At 41.3% G+C, this 19,000-nt stretch overlaps 1 long non-coding RNA gene across 1 annotated transcript in view; it reads right to left on the bottom strand.

Annotated features, from left to right (window-relative positions):
- Window positions 1–1,141: 1,141 nt before the first annotated feature.
- The window catches only part of LOC123286995 (uncharacterized), a 30,219-nt gene continuing 12,360 nt past the window's right edge, over window positions 1,142–19,000 (bottom strand). Inside the window, exons 3-4 of the long non-coding RNA XR_011505181.1 lie at window positions 3,050–3,123; window positions 1,142–1,787 (exon numbers count right to left, since the gene is read on the bottom strand). This is a non-coding gene — a long non-coding RNA (uncharacterized lncRNA). The remainder of the gene's footprint in view (window positions 1,788–3,049; window positions 3,124–19,000) is intronic.

The raw sequence follows: 19,000 nt of genomic DNA, 5'->3' as shown, positions 1-19,000 counted from the left end.
TGAGATAGAGATCAATGGAATAGAATTGAGAGTGCAGAAATAAACCCTTATGTTCACAGTCAACTGATTTTAGACAAGGATCCCAAGACTTTTCAACAGGTAAAGAATAGTTCGACAAATGGTTCCAGATCAGTTGGATATGCATGTACAATAAAATCAAGTTAGACCTTTTTCTTACACCATGCATGAAAACGAACTCAAAATGGACCATAGACCTAAGTGTAAGAGTTAAAATTATAAAATACTTAGAAGAAAATCTCGTAGTAAGTCTTTGGGCCTTGATTTAGGCAACACCTTCTTAGCTATCATATGAAAGTACAAGTAACAAAAGAAAAATAGATGAATTGGATTTCATTAAAATTAATGAAAATCTAAAGTAAAATCTTTTGTACTTTAAAAGACACCAACCAGGGAGTGAGGAGATGACCCACAGAATGGAAGAAAATAATTGCAAATCAGATATCTGATAAAGGACTTGTACCTAAAATATATAAAGAACACTTACAACTCGATGACAAGTCAAACAACCCAATTTACAAATAGGCAGCAAAGGGTTTGAATTAGATATTTCTCCAAAGAAGTTATACAGATGTCCTACAAACACATGAAAAAATACTCAAGATCATTAGAATTATGGAAATACCAACATATACTTTAAACAGGTGAAATTTACAATATATTAATTTTATCTCGATAAAGGTGTTTTTTAAAAAGTGTAAATAATTCCTGAAATATTTATGAATAAAGCAATACGCTGTCTGGAATCTGTCACAAAATAATCCGGAAGCAGGAAGAAGAGGGTGGGAGTATAGATGAGATAAGGTTGGATACGAATTAATAATTTTCTCAAAGCTCGGTGATGGATACACTATTTCCTCAACTTTTTGTATGTTTGAAATTTCTCATAATAGAAAGTTAAAAATATATACTTAGAAAGTCCCAAGGTATACACAAAAACTTGTACACAAATGTTCATAGCAGCATTATTCATAATTTCCAAAAAGTGGAGATAACCCAAATATCTATCAACTGATGAACAGATAAATAAAACATGGCGTGTTCATATAATGAAATATTATTTAGTCATAAAAAGGAACGGAGTTCTAATAAATCCTACAACATGAAAAAACCTTGAAAATATTATGCTCATTGAAAGAAGCCAGACACAAAAAACTACATATTGTATGATTCCATTTATATGAAACGTCCAGAAGAGGAAAATTCATGGAGACAGAAAGTAGGTTAATGGTTGCCAGGATCTGGAGCGGAGAGGGACGGAAGTGACTGATAATACACATGGATTTCTTTTGGAGCAAGGAAAATGTTTTGGAATTAGATAGTGGTGATGTAACCGAAAGCTCGGTCTCTGAACCCGACGCCAATCCAAATAACGAGAACAGAGTCTTGAGTGGAAGAGGAAGGTTTTTACTATGCCAGGCACAGGGAGCAAAGCAAGAGCTCATGCCTCAAAAATTGCTAGCTCCCCGATGAGGAATGGGTAGGGATTTTTATTTGGGGTTTTGGGGGGGGGCGGGGAACATGTAGCTTGTGCAGCTCGGTGCTTTCCCGCCAGCCTGCGTGTGGCCTTGAGAGGCTGCTTGCAGCAAGGCGGGGCAGGGGGGTGGGCGGGGGGTTGGGGGGGTGAGATAGGAGGATGGCAGGTGGGCGTCCTTCACCGTTGTCTCGTCTTCTTGTTTGAGGCGGGTTCGAGTGCCGGGAGTCGAGGAGTCGAGGTGTGGGAAGCCTCCGCTCCTTGATACTCTTGAGACAGCGGCTTTCCTGGCAAACTCAAGGACACATGATTAGCTAAACTTTGGTGTGGCTCCAACTCCAGGCCACCTGGGCTTTTAACAATTTGTAACTCCCATTTAGTTGTAAAGCTCAAGGAGTCCAAGTTTAAAGAAACAGGTATTTACATATGAGTGGAGCTAGAGAAGCAGGAAAGGCGGTGGTGGATTTTAGTTTTAACCCCATATACGCTGGGTTCAATGTGGAGGAACTGATATCAGGGCTGATGTTAAGAGCCTGTAACAGCGATTGCGCATATGCTAAAAACTACCAAATTGTGTACTTCAGAAGGGTGAACTTTATGGCATGTGAATTACATCTCAATAAAGCAGTTATTAACAAAAAAAGATTAAAGCCAAGAAGTAAGTCTGACCAGGTCTCTAAAATAAGAGATTTGAAATGAATACTGAACACAAAGTATAGATCAAATAGTGATTTTTAAAAAATCTGGAAAAAAAGAGCATGGAGAAGTGGTTTATATTACAGAAAGAGAGATGGTCCAATTCTGTAACCAGAGGATAATGCCTGACAGAGGTTTTGCCTGCTTCTACCTCAGGTTTACCACAGGATGTAACAGGTAATGTCCGCCCCATCCAACACACTGATACCCCTACCCCTGTGCTTGAAGTGCCAGTTGACTGTTGGGAGCTTTAATGTGGTTACCATCCACTCATTAAATATTTGAGGATTAACACACTGAGTTCCCCAACATCGTTGAGAAACTCTGCCTCCTCTGATAAATCCGGTGGGCTCCCTGGAGGAGTGAGGGGATAGATGGTGGATTCTCTGCTGCAGCAATGAGGCTGGACTTCCTGAAAGAGCTGGGGACAGGGCGCTGATGATTGAACAACCCTAGGAAGTCTCCCAGAAGTCTAGCTTCTGAGAGGAGGAAGTCTAGAATTGCTTGAGATTGCAGGAGCCATAGATTGGTTACAAAGGGAAGTTGCTACTAAGTCAAGGTCAGGAATTTACAAGCAGGGTTAACAAGTTCAGAGCATCCTGAGGAAGTGGACACAGGACATGTTGAGGCAATTATAATTCCTCGTTTTGACATGAATGTGGACTAAAGTTATTCATGACACAAACATCACCAACAATCAATCTGCAAGTCTTCGATTAGCATTACATTTGTTCTAGTACTATGCTAATTTGTTAAGACGCTATTAGGCTACCTGTTGAGGGAGAAGGTGGAGTCATTAGATACAGACGATAGAGCTGTCAATGATCCGAGGAAACGTGGATAATAATGACCAATACTTACTCAACACTTGCTGTGTCCCAGGCACTGTGCTAAAGATGGGAAATGTTTTAATTCTTTTAATCCTCACATTGACCCTGTAAGGGAAATAGTATTACCTTTTTATAGGTAAGGGAAGTGAGGCTTAAAGGACATGAATCACTTGACCAAAGGCATATAGCAGTAGGGCCAGAATCTGAAACCAATATCAGGCACCTGAAGTTTCCTTCTTGTCCCCTACAATCTATGACCTCAAGGCCATGTAAAGACCAGAGGTTGTTAAATATAGAGATCATCTATTCTAAATATGTGACATTCAAAAGGGAAGGGAAAGTTGAAGTGAGGGTCAACAAGGCAAAATGAGTTATGAAAAAGGGAAGTTGAACCTAAATATATAATGGGCTTAAGTTCATTGTGACCTTTGTGGGAAAGGAATTTAGAAGTAAATCTGAACTTACATTGCAAAACAAGCTGTCAGATAAAGTAAAGGCAAAATAGTGTGTACCCAGAATTGCTGTGATTAGCCAAATAAACAGAGTACAGTCCATAAGAATAAAGACACTTATGAATCATTGGTGGGCATGAGTGGGTAACCACACACGCTACTAGACCAATCAGAAGTTAGAAATAAAATATGCTAATCGTTGCTTACAAGCATACCCAGTTCCAACTACATTGAATGCTCATTAGATTGATACTATAGTTTTGGAAAATAAGGGTACAAACTTTTTTAAGGATTTGGCTTAACTTTTATTGAGCCAGGGTGAACTAGAGCAAGAAAGCATTCTTTAGCATGGAACACCAAGAATTTCTTGGGAGAAAAAGCAGATTTCTATTGGAATAATTATTAGGACCAGGACTAATCAAAGGATGGACCTGCCTGATCTGGGGTTTCCTGTGTGTGTTTTGATGGGATTGCTATTAACTTCCACGCTAAAGTCTACTAGAGCCCAGAGCTGTTGAAGCTGCATGTGTTTCATTGATAGTGCATCCTAGGAAAAGCCACCTGCCTAGTGACACGCAAGTGCCCCCTTTATCCTAGAGACTGGCACAGACTTGGATTTTGTTCCACTCATTACCTTCAATGCCATTGTAATCACCTATTTCTCAGAGCTCAACATCAACTAATTTATATGAGGAATGAAAATAAGTGTGCAAGCTATAGTCCCCAACCTTAGTAAGTTGTCAGTGTCCTTCCTGAAACATAACTAATATGCATGGAACAGAGAGCGACAAGAAAGATGTATAATGAGCGATGAGCATGGTATAGGCTTTAGAAAAGGGAGAAATTAATGTGACTACCATCATTAACGAAGATCTGACAGGAAAGCTTGCGCCTAAAAGGATTTAAATAAATGTAAGCCAAAGTGTATCAACATTTCATATTATATCTTTTAGTCCCTTAGTTTTCCTGTTTGAAACAATGAAGGTAATACTTGCCCTGTCTTATAGCTGTAAGGGATAATGACCAACTCCAAGATGTGGAAATATCTGGAGGAAGGACATTATCTTGTTAACCAAATAGAAAAGGCAAGAAAGTGGGGGATAGGCATCAAAACCTGAACAATTGCATCCTTTAACATAACCTGGACCAGCCTAACGGCACAATTTTGAATGTCCCCTGTATGGTGTTTCTCTAGCATTGCACTGGCCAGAACTTAGCATGTAGATTCCTTTTCACGCATTTCTTATTATTTGGCAAACTTTGGAATCTTCAACAAGAGCAAGCAGTTATGTAGCACCAGGGACACTTTAGAGACATAGCTTTAGAGACATATCAATACACTTAACCCTCTTGAAACAAGTCCAGGTGGTAAGTGCTATTATCATCTCCCCATTTTCCTGATAAGGAAACTGAAGCACTGAGAAATAGCTTGCCCAAGGTGTTGCAGCTAGTGAATGGAAGCAGCGGATTTGAATCGAGATAGTCTAACTAGAGCCCATGCATTTAACTTCCAAGCTTTAAGGCAATCCCCCAGCAGACCACTGTGATGCTTTGCAACTGGTCGATATTTCCAAGCGAAGGAAAAGCAGCATAAGGCTCTCCCAGACAAAAGTGTTGCAAAAGATACTGTGCAGGAGGTGTCCACAGACTGCAATTTCACAGCATACCAGAGAGGGTAGAGAGGCCACCTTTACCACCTAGATGCTTTATCAATGATTCTAGAGAGAACCTAGCATAGAGGCCATGACTGGGGAGGGTTGGGCGACAGAGAAACGAAAGATAATAGGAGTAGGGATGTGGAAGTGGGACAGCAGGAATGGATACAAAGTGGTGTAATAGTCTGGAAAGGATTGGAATGCAGGGCAGTATCTTAAGAATCCCAGGCTCATTCTGTTTCATTGAGAGAAAATTTCCTAGCAACAAATCATCCCAGCATCTCAGGTCTTCTATCTACGCTGAAATGTTAATGCAATGAACCACAAGGAGTGTGGTTTCAAAATTGATGGGCTAGCAACACAAACTGGGAATTCTTTTGTTTATTTAAATTTCTATGACAAGGAGATTTGACCAGGGTGAGTTTATGATCCTTGGCACCTTCACAAAAGCATGATCTGGATATTTTTCTTCTAGACACTGTTTATCTAATTGACAGATATTAACATTGTAAACATTTTAGAGGAGACGCCTCTGGTAGATGTTGGGGAAATAGATGAAGAGGACCAGCCACTGCTCTCAAGGATCTCAGACCCATATGTGATCGATGACAACGCAGCAAGTGTGTCAACAGAAAACTGATCCCAAAAAGGCCCAGAGGGTAAAAGCCTGACTCTTCCAGAAAGTTTCAGGGAGGAAGTGCTATGGCTGACTATTGCAAGAAGACTCAGGTGGAAGGGGAAGATAAGGAAGGACATTCCCGGCAGAAGGGACAGCTTGGCCAAGGTATGGAGGTATGAGGGAGCACGATGAACTCAGGTACTTATAAGATGGTATTCTCTCTCTTCGTTTTCAGCTTAAACAGAACATGTTTATTATCTCACAATTTCTGTGGTTCAGGAGTCTGAGCAAGGTTTAACTGTGTTCTCTGCTTCAGGGTCTCTTACAGGGCTGCCATCAAGGTGTTGGCCAGCAGTGGGGTCTGGTTTTAAGGCTTGTCTGGGGAAGGATCCACTTCCAAGGTCATGTGGTTACTGGCATGATTCAGTTCCTTGCAGGCTGTTGATCTGAGGGCCTTGGTTCCTTGCTGACTGTTGACCAAAGCCTGTCCTGAGTTCTTTGCCACATGGGCCTCTCCAACACAGTGGCATGTTTCATGGAAGCCAGCAAGGGAGAGTCTGCTAGAGACTTGGAAGTTACAATCTTATGTAATTTAATCACAGAGATGACACCCATCATCTTGCTGGATTTCATTGACTAGAGGCGGGTTATTAGGCCAGCCCACACTCAAGGCAAGATTACACGAGGGCATCTATACTAGAAGGTGGGGATTTTGAGGGCCATCTTAGAATCTCCCTGCCACAAAGAGACAGTTCCGTGTAATGGTCTGAGGTGGTATTTGGAAGATCGTATTCATTACTATGATTTTCCATTTATTCCCAGCTAGGAATGGTTAATAACAAGTCAGTAACAGGTGGTGGGGAAGGAGGAGATTGGTAACTTTCTACCCATATGCCCTGCATTGTTAAAAAGACCCTCCCAATTGAAAAACATGATGGAAGATTCTAGCTGTCTCTATAACAGTCTGCTAATTTGCTTTTTTTCTTTCTGCTAATTTGCTTTTTTTCTATCTTCCCAGTCACTGAAGGGAATTGGCGCACCTCTCTGGTACCCATGACACCAAGCCCCTTCCTGGGATGACAATGGCTCCAGTTCCCAGTCTCTTATTTCCTGTCCATGGCAAATTTCTCCCTAATTTGATTACTACTATATTATTAAACTCCATTATCATATTACCCTTTTTAGCATATAGATAGAATTTTTAGTTTTCCTAAATGCTTGAAATAATTTTTACCCCTTTAAATGCTTTTTCAATGAATGTTACTCATTACTGCTGAGATTGATTCACCTCTGGCTCTTTTTAAAGGGCGTAGCATTAAGGAGAGAGCAGGTTTTGACAAGCTGCTGTCAAAAGAAGGGTTAAGTCCACAGATTTCATTGTAATTCCTGGCACAGAGTTTGAGGTAATATTTTGTACTTATTTTGTTACATGAGCTTTATCATATAACCTCCCCCCGTGCCCCACCACCCAAGGACCTTACGGTGTGACAGTTTCAGTGACAATACACGGCTTGTGAGTCCCCTGAAAGAGATCAGAGAGTATCTTAGAAACAAAGTAGGATTTGTCTCTCTCTGATCATGATAACCAGAAATGGAAAAGAACACCGAACCAAAAATAGTAGCACATTTACTCTGACAGAATAGAAACTGGCAGCTTCTGCTTGTGACTTTTAGGATCTCGAGCTAGCAACACCTCTGTGACTCCTTCTACTCATCTGTCAAGCAGCAACGATGATGGAGATGCAAATGTATTTCCCTAAACAGAGTCCAGAATTAGTACAATTTGGAGCCCAATGTGAACAGCTCTGAATCTTCTCAGAAGAAAGGCCCAAAATAATCAAGTAGCCCACCAGCCAAACGGCAGGCAGAGATTGCCGTGGGTTTTAATAAAATTCTATTTATAGCCAGAATTCTGGAGCCACATCCACAATTGTCTGTTAAATAAAGGAAACACAAGATGATCATATGCACCATTGAGAACACAGTTAAGTTGTAAAGATTCTAACACAGAAATGAACAATCTTGACGAACAATCTTTAGATGTTATGTCAGAAGGTAGAAAAATCACATGCTTTCGAGTCCAAAAGTATGGATCCTAATCTTCGTTTGGCTATTGTGTGACTCCCACAGCCACTTCAGCCTAAGTCATCAGTTCTCAATCTTTTCACACAGGTACCACTATCTGCAAAGGGGACCAAACGGATGACTTGCCCAGGAATTTGGGGGAGAGCCTGAAGCCATCTCCTGTAATCATAGCATCTCATTAAAAAATTCTGATTTATTGTAAAAATCTATTTGAACTTGTGTCTAATCCATTTTTGTATGTGTTCTTGGTTTTCAAATAAAAATGTTTTAAATTAATTATTTCATGTAATATTTACCTTCCAGAAATTGTGCCATGCTTTGCCTGTGACCTTGAGTAGTCAGTGGAGATTGCTATAAATCTCCAGATTTTAAAAGTTCTGGGGCTGGCCCCGTGGCCGAGTGGTTAAGTTTGCATACTCTGCTTTGGCGGCCCAGGGTTTCGCGGTTCGGATCCCGGGCGCGGACATGGCACCATTCGTCAGGCCACAGTGAGGCGGCATCCCACATGCCACAACTAGACGGACCCACAACTAAAATATACAACTATGTACTGGTGGGATTTGGGGAGAAAAAAGCAGAAAAAAAAAAAGATTGGCAACAGTTGTTAGCTCAGGTGCCAATGTAAAAAAAAAAAGTTCTGGCCAAGGTGATTATACAAATGAGGGAACTGCTATCACTATGAAATCATGACTGTCATCGTCAGGTGGACTCCCAACATAGCCCAACTCTGCAATGAGCATTTCAGAATGTCCCCACTCTCAAAGCTCTGATTCTCCTTCCTTCCCTAATCATCCTTCTGAGTGAAGGATTCTTTCTCACCCTAAAAAGAGAAAACTGAGCCCATTAGATAGGACCTTTCTCATATTCCCTCTAGACAGTTCACTCACCCACCTGTGTCTGTAGCAGTCCTTGCCTTCGTCTTTTCTGTTATCATGTATGAAGCATCTATCCCGTCTTCAAAGGTTTTGTCATCTCTACTGTCTCTTACCTTCTCGGGGACCATTCTCTGGGTTATCTCCCTAATCTTCTGCATCCCTGATCTGCCCCCCTTTCTGAATAGATCCTTCCTATCGGTATCAAATATGTTTCATCTAAAAAAAGCAGTCAAAATAAACAACCCAGGGCCCGCCTGGTGGCGTAGTAGTTAAGTTTGCACACTCCGCTTCGGCGGCCCAGGGTTCACAAGTTCAAATCCTGGGTGCAGACATACACAGCACTCATCAAGCCATGCTGTGGCAGTGTCCCACATAAAATAGAGGAAGATTGGCACACATGTTAACTCAGCGACAATCTTCCTCAAGCAAAAAGAGGAAGATGGGCAACAGATGGCAGCTCAGGGCCAATCTTCCTCACCAAAAACTAAAACAAACAAAAAAAACAACCCTCCTTGATCCCATCTCCCACATCTGCTAACTATCTACTCCATTTTGGGGGGGGGTTTTGTTTTGTTTTTGTTTTTTTTTGTGAGGAAGATTGGCCCTGAGCTAACATGTGTTGCCCATCTTCCTCTTTTTGCTTGAGGAAGATTGTCGCTGAGCTAACATCTGTTTCAATCTTCCTCTACTTTATGTGGGATGCTGCCACAGCATGGCTGAATGAGTGGTGCTCGATCCAGGCCCAAAATCCGAACCTGCGAACCCCAGGCCACCAAAGCAGAGTGTGTAGACATAACCACTATGCCACCGGGCCAGCCCCACCTTCTGCATTTTTTCATTCAGAACCAAAGTTGTTTAGAGCTGTCCCTCATATAGTCTCCATTTTCTCACCTCTCCTTCACTTTTAAAATTATTTTTACATTTTTTTACTAAAATAATACATGTACATAGTTTTAAAAATTCACATATTACTACAAAGTATATTGAAAATGTGCTCTCCTGCCCTACTCTCTATGCCCAAGTCAGCTGGCTGCAGGAAAATACTTTCAATTATTCTAGCTTTTAATTTGGACATTTCTATTCATATTTCTAAATAATATTCTTGAACTTTATATAACTGGACACAATACATCATCTTCTGCACATGGAATTTTTTGCTCAGTGTTATGTGTCTGAGAGGCACCCTATAGTTCAAGCATTTTCACTACATATTGTGTTGTGTTACATTCTGTTTGATAAATATACCACAATTTATATATCAGTTCTTTTGAGACTGGTCATCTGAACTGTTTCCAGGTTTTTGCTGTTATAAACAATGTTACTGTGAACATATTTCTACATATCTCTGGGCATATGGCAAGATTTTCTCCACATTCCTAGATGTGGAGTAGGAGGGTCATGCAGAATGCAACTTGTGTTTCCATATTCTCTATGAAACAGAAGTTCTTCATATTAAATTAGGATTAAAGTAGTCAGTGTTATCAGTCTTACCTTTTATGATTTGTCCTTTTTTGTGTATTGTTTGGAAAGTTGTTACTTACTCTAAAATCATGCAAATGTCTTCTATATTTTCTTCGAAAAGTTTTAAAGTCTCACCTTTCACCTTTAAGTCCTGAAGCCTCTATGATTTCTTTTTCAGTATGGTGTGCCCATTTCCTCTTCAACCCTTCAGTCTTGCTCCCGTTTCTACCACTCACCTGAAAGTGCCCTAGGGAAGCTAACCAATGGTCTCCCTATTGCTTAATCCAATTATCCTTTTCAGGCCTCATCTCACTTGATCACTCAGCAACGTTAGACACAGTGGCTTACTCCCTGCTTGAAAGATCCTCTCTTCTCAGCTGCCTTTTCCTGGGATTGGTTCTTGGCCCTCTTCTCTTTCTACCCTGTTTTCCCAGCCAATCTCATCTATTCGTAGGGGCTTATGCTGATGACCCCTAAAATTGAATCTCTAGGCCACATCTGGCTCCTGAGCTCCAACCTTATATCCCCATTTGGATGGTTCCCTGACTTCCGAAATGATCATGTCTAAGACTGAACCCTTGATCTTCTGTTCCTCTTCCTGCCTTCCCCAATTCAGTAAATGTCACCCATCCACCCTGTCATGTGCCAAATATCTGAGGAGTCATCTGATACCTCCTTTTCCCTTAACTCTAACATCCAAGACAACAATGGATCTTACCTAGTTTCACTTAAAATGCATCTGGAATCTGATTACGTATCTCCATCTTCACGACTAAGCATTTATTGTTTATCACCTGATAACTACAATAGCCGCCTAATCATTCTCCCTGCTTCAACTCTTGTTCCCTTTCCATTTTATCTCCAAATAGAAGCCAGACTGATCTGACAAAAATATAATTGGATCTATGTCAACCCTCTACAAAAACCTTCAAAACTTATTCTTGTGCTTACCATGAAATCCCAAACTCTTGACATGGCCTAGAGAGTACTATGCATTAAATGGCACCAACCTGTGTCTCTAGAATCCAGTATACCTGTGGGTCAGCCTGGAATAGTCTTCTCCAAGTGTTTTTGTTTATCTCTTCTCTCAAGCATCAGGTTAAGTGTCAATTTCTGACCCCCACCCACACACCATTATATAAGCTCACGTTAACTCGTACTGTCCTTTATATCATCTAATATGGTTTGCGATCAGATGTCTGTCTGATCCTTAACTCATTGTCTGTATTCCCACCAGACCCTGAGTTCCTGGGGGCAAGGACCACGTCTGTATGATTATTGCTGTTGTTGTTATTATTATTATTCCCCCAGTACATCCCAGGCCTAGCACGGTGCCTTGTCCATACTGGGAACTCAATAAGCCCATGTTAAATGCAGAGAGCACACATAGCAGATTATGCCCTTTCCTCGCTGAGAAGGCTGCATAGTCTTGTCTAGTTCCTAGTACAGGGGACTCAGGATCTCTGGGCTCCAATCTTGTTTCTAGGAGAATAACATTGGGAGATTCACTCTTCATGTCTCTGAGCCTCATTTTCCTTATCTGGAAGCTTCCCTTTTGCCTGCTCCTGTGTTTGCCCACCCCCTTTAAGGCTGATTTCCTTCTGAAGGGGAAGATAGCAGAGAGGAAGAAAAGTTTTTCCCACAAAGCATGCCCAAGTGTACCAGCTGCATAAGCTGATTATTACTGTTACTTTAAAGCAGAAATGTAATTAGTGTATTAGTACTTAATTGTACAGTAGGCTATTAGTAGCACAAAATCCATTCACCTAAGGTTATTCCTGTAGATGATTTGGACACAATAATGGCAAGCTTATTACTATTCCAGCTTCTCTGAAGTATTATTGCCCCCTGGTGGTGATGTTAATTACTTGGCCCTGTACGCTTGAAGATGTTATTTAAGCAGAGAGACGAGAATTTTCCCTGAAGATCGTGGTATTCCCTTCTCTCTAAGTGAAACCAGAGACAAAAGACATGAGAGCATTTTCTTGAAGAAAACTTCTGTGTCGACCCCACCTGCATCTTTTCCTTAAGGGCTACGGCTCCATCCCTTTGACTGCCATCCCCACAGAAGATGTTTTTGTCCCCTCTTAGGTGCTGTCCAGGGAGGCAACCAGCAGAGGAAGGAAGCCACTTGGTCTCAAAGAACAACTGTTTGGGGACGCTCATTTTAGAGAACACCTGTGCAATATTCAGTCTGATAGCAGCTAGCTTTTTTTGTGGGATTTAGGTGTTCAGGCAGCAAAAAATGTTCAAATGTATGAAATAGAAGCACTGCCAACAATCAAACATATGAAGCTACATATTAGTAATAACTGCATACAATAACTGCATTCTAAGCAAGTGTCACCTGTACGCATTTTCTTGTTTCCAAATGCGTTTTCACTCTTCAAATCAGAAACTTACCCATGAGACACAAATCAACTACTCACAATTCTGCAGCCTTGTTCTAGCCTTCGAGACACAGTAGAGGAAAGGGAGATATAGGGAACGATGTTTCTAATTGATAGAAAAAGCTTCGACATAGTTGAAATATATATATTAGTCTTTGCTATATGTTCCTTCCAATAGAGAGAGCATTTCCCAAATGCTGGCTTCATTTATCCTTAATAGAAACAACTCAATAAGGATGGACAAACTGTTCACAAAGCACAATTAGCAGTGGAAACACTGTTTTTCCTGCTATCTGCATTCTCATTTTTTCTCTGTGGCCCTGGATTTCGAATCAGAAAGGTCTGGGTCTGAATCTTGACGCCTTTACTTACTAGCTGTGTTACTTTAGGCAAGTTACTTAAGATTTCTAAGCTTCAGAATCTTCTCTTCATCTTCAAGATGGGTGTAGTAATATCTACTTCATGCATTTGTAAAAATCTAATATGATATTATATGTAAAATACTGTGCAAAGTGCCAGGCACATACTGAGCATTCAAGAAACAGTAGCTGTTATTATTACTATAATTATTTTGAAGGTTATTTAAAACCTTATGAAGGGTCTTGAGGAAGAAAATAACATGAAATCAATCAAACCTAGTTTCTTGCATCCAGGAACAATGTTTAGTCACTTAGAAGAGATTATGAGTACAAATAATTGACGAATAATATCCTTTTCCTATGCTTATTCCTTTCTGTCTCCATGGGCAGGCAGAATTCTAACACGGCCCCTCACATCCCAGGACCCTGGTGTATGGATATTGCCTGGATAGTCTCTTCTCCTTGAATGTGGGTGGGCTCTGTGATTATGATGACGTGTCACAGTCATGGTTAGGTTACATGGTTAGGTTATGGCAAAGGTGAAGGCATTTGCAGATATAATCAAGGTTCCATATTAGTTGATTTTGAGATAATCAGAGGTGAGAATGTCCTGGGGGGCACCTGGCCAAATGAAGTGAGCCCCTTAAAAGAAGATCTAGAGGTCAGAGATAGAAGAAGCAAGAGAGTCTCTCCTCCTAGTCTTGAAGAGGCAAGCTGCAATGAGTCCCACAGCTGCAAGGAAATGAATTCTGCCAATAACCACATGAGCTTGGAAGAGGATCCTGAGTCCCAGATGAGACCCCAGCCAACACCTTGATTGCATTTTGTGAGATACTGAATGAAAGACCCAGCTCAGCCACACCTGGACTCCTAAACCATGGAAACTGCAAGGTAACAAATGTGTGTTGTTTTAAGCCACTAAATTTGTGGAAATTTGTTACACAACTGTAGAAAACTAGTACACTCCCCAGTTACTATTACTAGTAATTACTATTACTAATTACTCCCCCAGAATACTATCATGATATTCCCTGGTGTTTTCATTTCCCAGAGAACTGGGAAAAGAAACTAGATATCAAGAGTCTTTCTTTCAGTTATTTACTGCTTCTTTGACTCATGGATTATTTAAAAGAATGCTTTTTAGTTTCTAAATATTTGGTGGCTTATCCAGAGATCATGCTCTTGTTTTGTTTTTAATTATACTTCCAGCATATTTCCATTTCTCCCCTCCTGGCCTTTGTGCTATTGTTGTAGTCAGACATTGCACTTCCACATATATCAGAAACCCCACACTGCCTTGCTATTTGGTTTGGACAATCAATGATCTTTTAAAGAGATTTAAATAGTCAGAACAACTCTCATCTCTTTATGCATGTAGGTACCATTTCCAGTGCTCTTCATTCCTTTGTGTGGATCCATATTTCTCTCTGGTATCATTTTCTTTCTGCCTGCAGGACTTTCTTTATCATTTCCATATATGTGTCTGCTGGTGATGAATTTGCTCAGCTTTTGTATATCCAAGAAAGTCTTCATTTTGCCTCTTTTTTTTTTTCTCTCTCTCTCTTTTATTTAAGGAAGATTAGCCCTGAGCTAACATCTGCTGCCAATCCTCCTCTTTTTGCTGAGGAAGACTGGCCCTGACCTAACATCTGTGCTCATCTTCCTCTATTTTATGTGCGATACCTGCCACAGCATGGCTTGCCAAGCAGTGAGTAGGTCCACACCTGGGATCTGAACCAGCGAACCTCGGGCTACTGAAGGGGAACATGTGAACTTAACTGCTGCACCACAGGGCCAGCCCCTTCATTGTGCCTTTGTTTTTGAAAGGCGTATTCACAGAGTATAAAATTATAGGTTGCCACATTTTTCTTTCAGAATTTTTTAAATGCTCAGTACTTTAAAGTTTCTCTGCACATAGCAAGTATTCTTTCTGTCTGCTTTTAAGATTTTCTCTTCATCACTGGTTTGAGCAATTGATTATAACATACTTTGCTGTAGTTTGCTTTATGTTGCTTGTGCACAGGTTCCTTGAGCAACTTGGATCTGTGGGTTTATAGGTTTCATCACATTTGGAATTTTTTCAGATATTATTTTTTCAAATATTTTTCCTGTCTCTCCTCTGCCTCTTTCTCTCCTCTCATTAGGGAGCTCCAATTACAGGTACTTTATGCTATAGGAAGTTGTCCCTCAGCTCACTGATACTCTGTTCATTCTTAGTTTTACTCTTTTTTCTCAGCTTGTTTCACTTGGGATAGTTTCTGGTGCTATGTCTTCAAGCTCACCAGTCTTACTTCTGCAAGGTCTAATCAGTCATTACAATGGACTGAATGTTTGTGTGCCCCTAAAATTCATATTTTGAAATTCTAACCTCCAATGTGATGGCATTGGGAAGTGTAGTCTTGGGAGGTGATCAGGTCATGAGGATGGAGCCATCATGAATGGGATTACTGTCCTTATGAAAGGGACCCCAGAGAACTCTCTCACCCTCTTTCTACCATGTGAGAATACACTGAGATGTCTGAAACTGGAAGAGGGCTCTCAGCAGAGCCCAACCATGCTGGCAGCCTGATCTGGGACTTCTAGCCTCCAGAACTGGGAGAAATAAACTTCTGGTGTATCAGCCACCCAGTCAATGGTACTTTGTTACAGCAGCCTGAATGGACAAAGACCACCATTAACGCCATTCGGTGTATTTTTAAAAACCTCAGACATTGCAGTTTTCATCTCCAAAAGTTCAGTTGGGTCTTTTAAATATCTTTCGTGTCTCTACTTAACATGCTAAATCTTTCCTCTGGCTCTCTGAACACCTGGAATACAGTCGTAATCAGTTTTAATCGTCTTGTCTGCTAATTCTAACATCTGTTTTACTTCTGGGTCAGTTGGGGTTGACTTATTTTTCTCCTAACTGTGGGTCATATTTTCCTGTTTCTTTGCATGCCTGCTAAGTTTTTATTCAGTGTCTGACATCATCGATTTTACCTTGTTGGATCCTGGATAGTGCTGTGTTCCTATAAATATTCCTGAACTTTGTTGGGGGGTGCAGTTCCATTACTTGGACAGTGTGCCAGGTATTGCTTTTTCTGATTTGCTGGGTGGGACCATAGTGATGCTTAGTGAAGGGCTAATTTTTCCCCATTACTAACAACGAGTACTTAGTACCTTCTGAGTACTCTAACCTGTGCCTCCTGAGGTTTTCTCGTCTTGCTGGTAAGAAGAGGCACTGTCAGAGCCCTGAGCACCATTCCTTCTAATCCTTTTGGGTGGTTCCTTCGCCAGCCTCAGGTGGTTCTCTCATATGCTCGTGTTGATCGGTCCTCTGTGGAGTATCTAAGGTGACCCTCTGTAATCTCCAGAGTCCCCTCCCTGTCTCCTCTCAGGTACTTTGTCCTGAAAACTCTAGCCATCTTTTTCCTCCCTGGACTCTCAGCATCTTCTCCTCAGTTAAAGGAGTCCACTGGGCTCTTCTGGGGCTCTCCCTTCCTGCACCATCATCTGGAAACGTTCTCAAGGCAGTTAGCGGGAGGCATTCATAGCTCAATCTATTTGCCTTCCATCTCTCAGGGATCACTGCCCTTCATTGCCTGATGTCCAGTGTCTTGAAAACCACTGTTTCATATAGTTTGGTTGTTTTTAATAGTTTCCAGTGGGAGGGTAAATCTGGTCCCTGTTACTCCATCTTGACTGGAAGCAGAAGTTTCTCTGGACCATGTTCCATCAGGGAAAAGGGAAGAAGGTGGGAGGCATCATTCTAGTGAATTTCTTGAAGCTGTCTAGATATATGATAATGATACAATTGAGACAATTTTTATGTCCCACCCTCTATTCTTTTTATACAACAGATTGAGGAAAGAGGACAGGTGAGATGTCTCTTTTTTTTCTTGTGGCAACTTTGAAACATCCTTTGCTTTTTTTCCCTAACAGAATGGGAAATAAAAGAATTTTTAAATTGTTGCTGAATTTAATTCAACCTAAGCTAAAAGTGTAAGAGGATAGTAAGCTGAATATTTTCTTCTAGTAGTCTGAAGCGATATCGCATTTTCTCTGAACAATTGAAAGTACACTTTCGCTACATTGTGTACTGTCCTTTGGAAGTAAGATTCTCCCTGTGAGGTGACCATCATGGCTAATGTCACGGCAAATACCTATCACTGTTGCCCTTTTAGCACTTCGCTGGTAAATAGTCGGTCTAATTAATAGTCAGTTGGGATTAACCTAGAAGGGAACAAGAATAAACTCAGCAGGAAAATTTGAGGCCTGCCCACAATGGATAGTTCTTCGAATACTCCTTTTAAGTCTGCAGATACTGCGCTGAAAGGGGCTGAGGATGCTGTTAGCTATAAAACCTGTCGGGAAGAAGAATGTTCCCCACAACAGTGCTTGCCGGAGTACATCACTGTCTGAGCAATATCCCGCGGTCCCCATCCCTGCTAACACCACCTGTTTGTAAAGTAAAATACATTAGGGGAAAAAATGGAGGAATTTTGTCATGAAATACAGTATTATCCTCTGCCGAGTGCTAGAGAAACTCTACTAGGGGAATAAGAAATAGCAGGATCCACACAGGTGAGGTGGACTTAGGAGCGTTGGGTGCAACCATATCCTGGGCCCATAGCTTGATAAATTATCTCCTTTCTGATGCTCCATACTGCATACGGTGAGAATAATAATGCATGACCTCCTCAAGAATAAGACTAAATGCTACTACTTCTCTTGGGGTCTCATCCAGGCCTAAGAGCCATGATGCTGACCTCGTCCCTACATTCTCCTAACTCCTGTGCAGCCGCACTGGCCTCTGTGCTTTCTCTCCCACATTCCAAGCATGCTTCTGCCACAGGGCATTTTTGCTTACTGTTCCCTTGGCTTAGAACACTCCATCCACCTACATCCGTAAGGGTCGTTTCCTTTCTACTTCTCCTGACTCCCTAATCTAAAAGTGCACCACTCCTCCAGTTGCTTTCTATTCCTTTCTGAGCTTTATTTTTATTTTATTTTTCTGCACAGCACTTTTCGCCACCTCCCATGGTACATGTCTACTTATTTGTTTATTCCTTTGCCCCTCTGGAGTATAAGCTCCATGAAGGCAGGGACTTTGTTTGGTGTCTCCTGTATCCTCAGCACCTGGAACAGTGCCTGGTGCACAGTAGGACCTCGATAAATATTTGTTGAATAAATAAGTAAGCAAGCACGTAGAACAAATGGCAGGCTAAAGAAGTGTGTGCAGATCATAGGAAAATTGACTTGATTACATGGAAGTAACAAATGATGTTTGGCCATAAAGTTAAAATATAATATAGCAGGCAGTTGGTGATACTATAGGAGTCCGCAGGTATGGGTTCAGCTAGGATGCCTGAGTAGCAATCTAGGAAGGCGATGAAGGATTCATGAGAGAAATGAGGATGGTTGGGTCTGAGACACTTCCCCAAGAAAGAATTAGTAAGAGCCACTGGAAGGACAAGGCCTCAATCACAGATCCTACAAAACATCCCACACAGGCTGGTGTACACTCCATAGAGAGTGGAACAGCACAACCTTTTTTGACCCACATAGTTACTTAATATTAGTACCTGAAAGCATGGTGGCAAGGTACCTAACCACAAAAAGAACAACCAGCAGACACTTGGGACCATTTACAAAACTGAGCTAGAGTTTTGCATTGGCATGCTCCCCTTCTGAGCCAGCATTCCTAACACAGACTTTTTTTTCTAAGAATAAATGATATTTTCGCATTCTAGGTCCACAGTGTCTGCCTGATTTTTCTACTTTTACAATGATTGTCACTAGGAGAATTGTACCCATCGACATATAGCTGAAAGGTGGGTCTGAAGCAGAAGTTATCATGGGCCAACTATGTGCCAAACAGAGCACCTGACTCTTAGTAGATGCCCGATCCAAATTTGGGAAATTAAATGGAACTGAGCAATTTCTGCGAGTAATGACGCTGGTGCCACCCGGTGTGTGGATGAAGCCCATTCAGGGGAGGTGAAGAACTGAGTTCCTCATTCCCATGGATGCTGGTCCAGAGCATACTCACGCGCTCTTATCTGTTTGGGAAAGTTGTCCTAATCTTCTCCCTTTAAAAACAACCT

The sequence above is a fragment of the Equus asinus genome, chromosome 8 (assembly GCF_041296235.1).
Source record: "Equus asinus isolate D_3611 breed Donkey chromosome 8, EquAss-T2T_v2, whole genome shotgun sequence".
In the NCBI taxonomy this organism is placed as follows: Eukaryota; Metazoa; Chordata; class Mammalia; order Perissodactyla; family Equidae; genus Equus; species Equus asinus.
This window is presented reverse-complemented; position numbering and strand designations above follow the sequence as displayed.